General features: G+C 43.5%; 1 long non-coding RNA gene across 1 annotated transcript; it reads left to right on the top strand.

Annotated features, from left to right (window-relative positions):
• Positions 1 to 4,845: 4,845 nt before the first annotated feature.
• Positions 4,846 to 7,542, top strand: LOC147578530 (uncharacterized). Its single transcript, XR_015254301.1, has 2 exons — positions 4,846 to 4,956; positions 7,255 to 7,542. It is a non-coding gene; the product is annotated as an uncharacterized LOC147578530 (long non-coding RNA).
• Positions 7,543 to 7,849: the final 307 nt, after the last annotated feature.

The raw sequence follows: 7,849 nt of genomic DNA, 5'->3' as shown, positions 1-7,849 counted from the left end.
GCCTGGCTGGCTCAGTCAGTTGAGTGTCTGACTTCGGCTCAGGTCATGATCTCAGGGCTCATGAGTTTGAGCCCCACGTCGGGCTCTGTGCTGACAGCTCAGAGCCTGGAGTCTGCTTCAGATTCTGTGCCCCTTATCTCACTCTGCCCCTCCCTCGCTCATGCTGTGTGTGCATATCTCTCTCTCAAGAATAAATAAAAAACAGTAAAAAAATATATTAAAAAAAAAAAGAAGAAGATTCAGGAGTCCAGGGTAGCTGGAGTAGAATGAGGCAGAGGGGTCAGAATGGGGAGTGGGTGGGGGGAGTCAGATTATGGAAGGCCTGTAAGCCATTGTGTATCCTGTTCTGTTGGACTCATTGTTAGATTCTGAGCATTTTCCTACTTCATCAGGTTTTCTTCAAAAACATACTGTTGTAATGGCAGTATAAAATTCCACCATGTGGACCAAGCAAAAGGTATTCACACAATATCTTTTGTGGCTTTTAAAATTATTTTTCTCTGTGATTAATAGCATGATGCCTAACACATAAATCTTTAGGAGATCCCTGGTTATATCCATACAGTAAATTCCTAGACATGTAATTGTTTCATCAAAGAACATAAATATGCAAAAGATTTTTGATACAAATTGCCAAATTTGCCCAGAAAGGGTCTGATGAGTTATAACTCTATATGTGTAAGAATTTCCATTTCACCACTAGATATGACTTTTTTTTTTACATTAAAAAATTTTTTTTTATGTTTATTTATTTTGGAGACAGAAAGAGACAGAGCATGAACAGGGGAGGGTCAGAGAAAGAGGAGACACAGACTCCAAAGCAGGCTCCAGGCTCTGAGCTATCAGTACAGAGCCTGATGCAGGGCTTGAACTCACAGACCATGAGATTATGACCTGAGCCGAAGTTGGACGCTCAACTGACTGAGCCACCCAGGCGCCCCTAGATATGACTTTTAAAAACTTTGGACAATTTGATAAATGAAGACCTATACTACACTGTTATTTTAATTATCATTTACTTGATCACTAAAAGTTGGAGTTTTTCATATATTAATTGGCTGTTACAAATTACCTAATCAGGTCCCTTGTCCATTTTTATGGTGTTTTTTCTTATTGATTTGAAGAGCTCTTTACATGGAAAGGCTCTTAGTTGCTGGGTTTTTTGGTTTGGTTTTTTTTTTTCTCAATTGTCAATTATCTTTTAGGTTTGCTTATGGGTTTTTTTTACTTAAATTTTTAAATTCTTGGGTAGTCAAATATATCAACTATTTCTCTTATGATTTTATCTTTTGCTTTCTTGCTGCAAGATCAGATAAATATTTACCTATAGTTTCTTTATTTTAAAAATGTTTTTTAAAAATATCAGTCTTATTTTTTATGGGGATCAATATGTAACTTTTTTTGTATTTAGTCAACCAATTATCATCCCATGATCATTAATTGAGCAATGTTACTTTTTCCTACTAATATAGAGCATACATTTATAATGTGCAAAACTCATATAAATGTGTATGCATGTGTACACAATTATCAGGATTTTCTCTTATATCCATTAACTTGCAAGTCTATTCTTGAAACAATGTCAGATTGACTTATATATTATAGCATTTGAATAATGTTGATGTTTGGTAGGGAAAACCTTCCCCCAAATTCTTATTTTTCTATATTTTCTTGGTTATTCTTTTCCATTTATTCTTCTTACAACTTTATTTTTTTTTTAATTTTTTTTTCAACGTTTTTTATTTATTTTTGGGACAGAGAGAAACAGAGCATGAACGGGGGAGGGGCAGAGAGAGAGGGAGACACAGCATCGGAAACAGGCTCCAGGCTCCGAGCCATCAGCCCAGAGCCCGACGCGGGGCTCGAACTCACGGACCGCGAGATCGTGACCTGGCTGAAGTCGGACGCTTAACCGACTGCGCCACCCAGGCGCCCCTCTTCTTACAACTTTAAATCATTGTTATTACAACCCATAAACAATCTCATAGAAATTTTCATTAGAATGACTTAACACTTGCAATTTAATTGGCAGAGAAAGTACATCTTCAGAATTGGATCTTTCATAATGTGCTATGTCTCTAAATGCAGCCTCTCTGATGCACCTCAAAAAATTGACCATTTTCCACATGTAAATTCTGTACATTTCTTTTAAGATGCTTCTTCCTGGGGCGCCTGGGTGGCTCAGTCGGTTAGGTGGCCGACTTCGGCTCAGGTCATGATCTCGCGGTCCGTGAGTTCGAGCCCCGCGTCGGGCTCTGTGCTGACAGCTCAGAGCCTGGAGCCTGTTTCAGATTCTGTGTCTCCCTCTCTCTGACCCTCCCCCATTCATGCTCTGTCTCTCTCTGTCTCAAAAATAAATAAACGTTAAAAAAAATTAAAAAAAAAATAAAGACTTTAAAAAAAAAAAAAGATGCTTCTTCCAAAGTACTTTACTTTTTATCACTACTTGTAATTCTTTTGGGCTGGAGGGGGGATCTTTTTTTTTTTTTTTTAAAGAATGCAATTGAAAAAGCTGGACAGAAATATGTTTGTGAGGTAGGTCACAAAGAACAACTTCATTCTCTGCTGGTGGATTAGAGCACACAACCCTGATCAATAACTTCCCTACCCATGGTCCCACGCTTGGGGGCTGCAGAGACCATGTGGGAAGTGTAGATCAGTTAAGCTAAAAGGCTAGCTTACTATATCCAAAAGACCTAACAGTAGAGTAGAGTAGAGTAGAGAGCAAAGAAGTTTCTTTCCCTCTCATGCGATAGTCAGAGATGAGCACACCAGCCTGGTGGGCAGCTCTTGTCTAGGAGACAAGACACAGAGACAGTCTTCTTGTTTGCCACTCCCTAAGGCATTATTGTTGTCTGTTTGGTCAAAGCGAGGTTGCCACTGGTACAAAGGGAGGAGAGGGTGTTGGAGGGGCACCCAAACTCTTTGGGTCTAGGCCTGGGAATGACACACAATGCTCAGAATTTGGTCATACTGCCACACATACGTCTAAGGTGGGTGGAAAGTACAGTCTAGTCACGTACCCAGGAAGAAAGGGAGGACAGCTTTGGTAGACAACTACCAATAGCGACCCCCTCAAACAGAAAACGTGCTAAGACAGGGCCTGATCACTTAAACAGGGACATGTCCAACCACACAATTACACGAGTCTGGTGCACTATTTCTCCCCTTCACGTCACTATTGCTCTTATGCTCGTGACGCAGAGGTATGTTTGATCGGCCACTTCCTCTCTTAGAAGCAGACGGAAGATTTATAATGTCCAAACCAAACTCATGAAAACATGCCACTGTTCTTTGCATTTGAAAACAATGCTCATTTTCACGCTGTCCTCACGTAATTGCAGGCTGTGGCTTTTAGCATCAATGTTGACACATCTGTTCAAAATAAATCCTTTCTATTTGTGAATCACCAGGTTCTTCTGTCTGCAATTGCGTCTCACATCTGTGCTACATTATATGGCAGAAATAGCAAGCTGTTTGCCAATATCTAGTCTCTCTTTCTATAGCTAAGATAATAATTAACTCGGCACTGGCTGTCAGAATAGACCGCACATTTCCAACTTCCTTTGCAGCTAGGTATGGCCAAGTGACTAGGTTCTGGCTAATGGGATGTGAGAAGGGATACGTGCCACTTTCAAGCTGTGCCCTTAAACACAAGGACCAAGCAAGGCGCCTGAGTGGCTCAGTCAGCTGAGCATCTGGCTCTTGAGTTCAGCTTGGGTCATGATCTCGCAGTTTGTAGGTTTGAGCCCCGTGTCCAGCTCTGCACTGACAGTGCAGAACCTGCTTGGGATTCTTGCCCTCCTTCTTACTCTGCCCTTCCCCTGCTTGTGCGCACTTTCTCTCTCAAAATGAATAAATAAACTTAAAAAAAAACACACACAGAAGGAGCATGCCCTTTCCTTCCTTCTTTCCCCCTTCCTTCTGCCTAGAATGTGGATGTAATGGGGGATCCGTGGATAAGGCAGCACTCTGGGGGGGCTGGGGGAGTGGGGGAACCACAGAGCACAAGGAGCCTGGGTCTCTTGACAATTCTGTAGAACTGAGCACATACTGGCTTGGACTATTACGTACAAGAGAAATAAACCTCTATCTTGTATAAGCTGGGTCTCTGTGACAGCAGCTGAGACTGTATCTTCATTGGTCCAGACTTCCAGAAACTCTTTCTGGTCTCTCGCCAACTCAGCGTAAGGCAGCTATCTGGGCACCTTGTCTTGGCTGTCCTGTGCACAGTTGTGCCATGACAGCCGCCTTGTGCAGCTACAGGGAATTCATTCTTTCATTCCCTTCCAACGTCCACTCACTCATCCCCCAAATGTGTGTGGAGCACCTGCCTTGTGCCAGGCATGGGGCCAGGCTCTGGGAACATAACCATGAACAAGGCAGGGGCTCCATCCCTGAAGTACTTTGGAGAAGACTGGTCACATTAAGAAGCATATAAGCATGAGCTGCTGGAGAAATTCAGAGAGCCAAGAAATTCTGCTGAGAGTAGTTGATACCAAGCTGGAGACCAACAGCCAGGTCTCTCAGGGTCTGTACACAGGCACACGCCGTGCCAGTTCCACAAGAGGGGAAAGTGGCTCTGGAAGAGAAATCCTCAGCTAATACATTTTTTTTTGCAACCTCCTAAATTGCCTGTGATATGAGGTTCTGCAAAGTTCAGAAACCTGGCCAGAATACAGGGATATAGACTTCACGTTAACATTTTCAAAGATAGTTAAAGCAAGAATGATTTTAACTGACTCCCCCCGAGTTCCCCCCCCCCCCCCGCAGTCCCTGCACTCAGCGCGCGCGCACACACACACACACACACACACACACGCACGCACGTGCGCGAGCGCACACCCCACACCTCTGGTGGCCATTACTGCTCTTTCCCAGAAATACTCCAGCTTGGACTGGTGCAGCGTCATCTGCTACAACCTCACACCTGACCTTGCTCCAGTCAAACTCAAGGTCAGTCTGGCTGTGTCCTAAACGCAGCTGTACTTTCCAGCTTGTGTGCTTTTGTTCAGGCCGTCCTTGCTCCTAGAAAGCCCTTCCTCCCGGGCTGCCTGGTAGAATCCCAAATATTACAGAGATTTTCCTGATACCCTAAGTGGACGCACACATCAACACATAGGACTCCACCTTGTCCCCTGGCCAGATTGTAAGCTCCTCAGCCCAGGGTCTGTGTTGCTGTGTCTTACTCATCCTGGTGTGTACTTAGCACAGAGCTTTGCATGTGGGAGGTGCTTGATAAATATTTGCTGGATTTGATTCGGCTGAATTTTCTCTCTTAAGGCACGGTCCTAGAGTAAAAGGGCATAGCAGGAGGAGCTAGGGCATGGAGACGGGGTAACACTGAATTTCTCGTGGGTGAAATTGGGATGGTTATGATACTTCCCACTTCATAGGGGAATATTCTTTCGGGAAGAATATTGTAAACCCTAGCTCTTCACACAACCTATAATTCACTGATTAGCTGTGTGAACTTGATCCAGTCTCTTGATTTCTCTGGGATTCGTTCACATAAGGAATTAAAAAAAGAAAACGGTGGGGTATCACAACAATTTACCCATTTGCAAAAAAGACTGTATGACTTGTGACCATCATAACAGTCACTGCCCAGCAGATTAAAGATCTAAATGTGAAAAGGAAACCTTGGACACTTTTGGAAGAAAACGCAGACAATGTCTGCATGACGTCATCAGTCTAGGCAGCTAACCGGAGCGCTGCGGGTGCTGGGAAAGCCAGCCTAGCAGCAGCTCCAGCGACCTCAGGGCGAGGCTCCCCGGGCTCTCTGGTTGGCACCGTGCTGGCCTGCTCCAGGGGGAGGCGTGGACATCCAGAAACAAAGGTTCTCTCGGAAGCAAGTGAGGCAGGTGCTGCCCATATCACTTGTAGAAGCACTCCACAGCACCACCAGCACAGAAAAGAAAGATGCGGATGTTGGCAGGCAGCTGGCAGTCTCCACCAGATTAAACGCGAAGACCGACCGATACATTTGATCATATGAACTTAAACATTCTGTTCGACAGGGGCACCTGGGTGGCTCAGTCGGTTAAGCGTCCAACTTCGGCTCAGGTCATGATCTCACTGCTGGTGAGTTCAAGCCTCTTGTCAGGCTCTGTGCTGACAGCTCACAGCCTGGAGTCTGCTTTGGAATCTGTGACTCCCTCTCTCTCTGTCCCTTTCCCCTTCACGCTCTCTCTCTCTCTGTCTCTCAAAAAATAAATAAATGTTAAAAATGTTTTTAATAAAAATCATTAGCAAAAGATACAGATGAGCAGTGCTCAGAAGAAGGAAACCAAACATATTTTTTAAAAAATGATAAACCTCCATGGGTAGCCAAGGAACGGCAAATTAAAACCATAAATGGACGTCATTTCACATCCATCAGCTTGGCCTGAAATTTTTAATTTGATAGTATAGAATAAAGAATAAAGGAACACAAGCATTGTTAGTAGTCATATAAATTAATCCAGCTGTTTTAGAGAATTTGACACTAGTGAATAAAGTTGAAATGTGCATACCATACATGTGACCTATCCATGCTACTTTTGGATTTATACCCTGGAAAAACTTTTTTTACCCTGGAAAAACCTTTGCATCTGGGCACAAGGAGAGTTTGCAAGAACTGTCATAACAACATTGTGTAATAGCCAAACAAAACAAAACAAAACAAAACAAGCTGAATGCCCATCCACTGGAGAATGGATAAACAGATTGGGATGTGTTAACATGATGGAGTGCTACACAGTGACTAAAATAAATGAATTGGAGCTATGCAGATGAATATAGACGGATCTCACAAATACAACTCTGAAAACGAAAGAGCAGGTTGCAAAAGAATCCTACAGGATGATGCCATACATGAAGTTTGAAAATATGCCAAACAACTCCACATGTTGTTTAAGGACACGTAAATTTGTAGTGGAAATATAAAAGAATGCATGGAAGGATAAACATGAAATTCAGAATACCAGTGTTTTAAGGACAGTGGGACAGGGGAGGAAGATAATGCACTCGGGGTGAGTCAATGCCCAGGGGATGTCAATTGAATTGATAGTATTTTATTTCTTGAACTGGGTGGTAGGTACATCAGTATCCACTTAGTTGCTTTTATTCTTTTTGTATGTCTGAAAATATTTCATGATAAACTTTGGTCACGTTTTAAGAGAAGGGGTTTGTGGTCGTCAGGATCTGAGGTAAGTCCCCGTGATCCTGGCCACATGGTATTCATGCCATGTTCTCTTGCGTCATTTGTTCTAGGGGATTCCGTCTGCCATGCTGGAGGACACTCATCCATCTCTGCAAAGAGGCCCACGTGGAGAGGACCTGAAACTTTCCACCAAGGGCCCGTACCAACTCGCCAGCCATGTGAGCAAGCCACCTGGGAATCAGACCTTCCAGCTCCAGTCAAGTCTCTGGATGACCGCAGCCCAGGTGACATTTGACTGCAAATGTATGAGAGACCCCCAGCCAGGAGCACCCAACCGGGTTGGGTCTAAACTCCTGGCCCACAGAAACTATGAGAAAAAATAAATGATTACTGCGGTAGGCCATTGAGAATTGGAGCGATCTGGTATGCATCATAGACAGCTAATACAGGATTGTACTGAATGATCACCAGGTTCCCTTGCACATCTAGCACTCTAGGCTCCTAGGATTGCTCTCTCTTCACTCCATTCATCCATTCCCTCAGTCATTCAACTACTATGTATGAGAAAGTTCAAAAGTCTCAGGATCACTTCTGGCTCCCTTTGGGATCCAGCCCTGGGCTAGAAATACTCTAAATAGGTTAATCATTCAGGGGTTCAATAATTCTCAGTTTGATCTGGAAAAGATCTGGCTCACAAAAGAGATC

Source organism: Puma concolor, chromosome C1 (assembly GCF_028749965.1).
Source record: "Puma concolor isolate L17-30 chromosome C1, mPumCon1.1.hap2, whole genome shotgun sequence".
Lineage (NCBI taxonomy): Eukaryota > Metazoa > Chordata > Mammalia > Carnivora > Felidae > Puma > Puma concolor.
The sequence above is the reverse complement of the archived record's forward strand: the minus strand, read 5'-3'. Positions and strand labels throughout refer to the sequence as shown.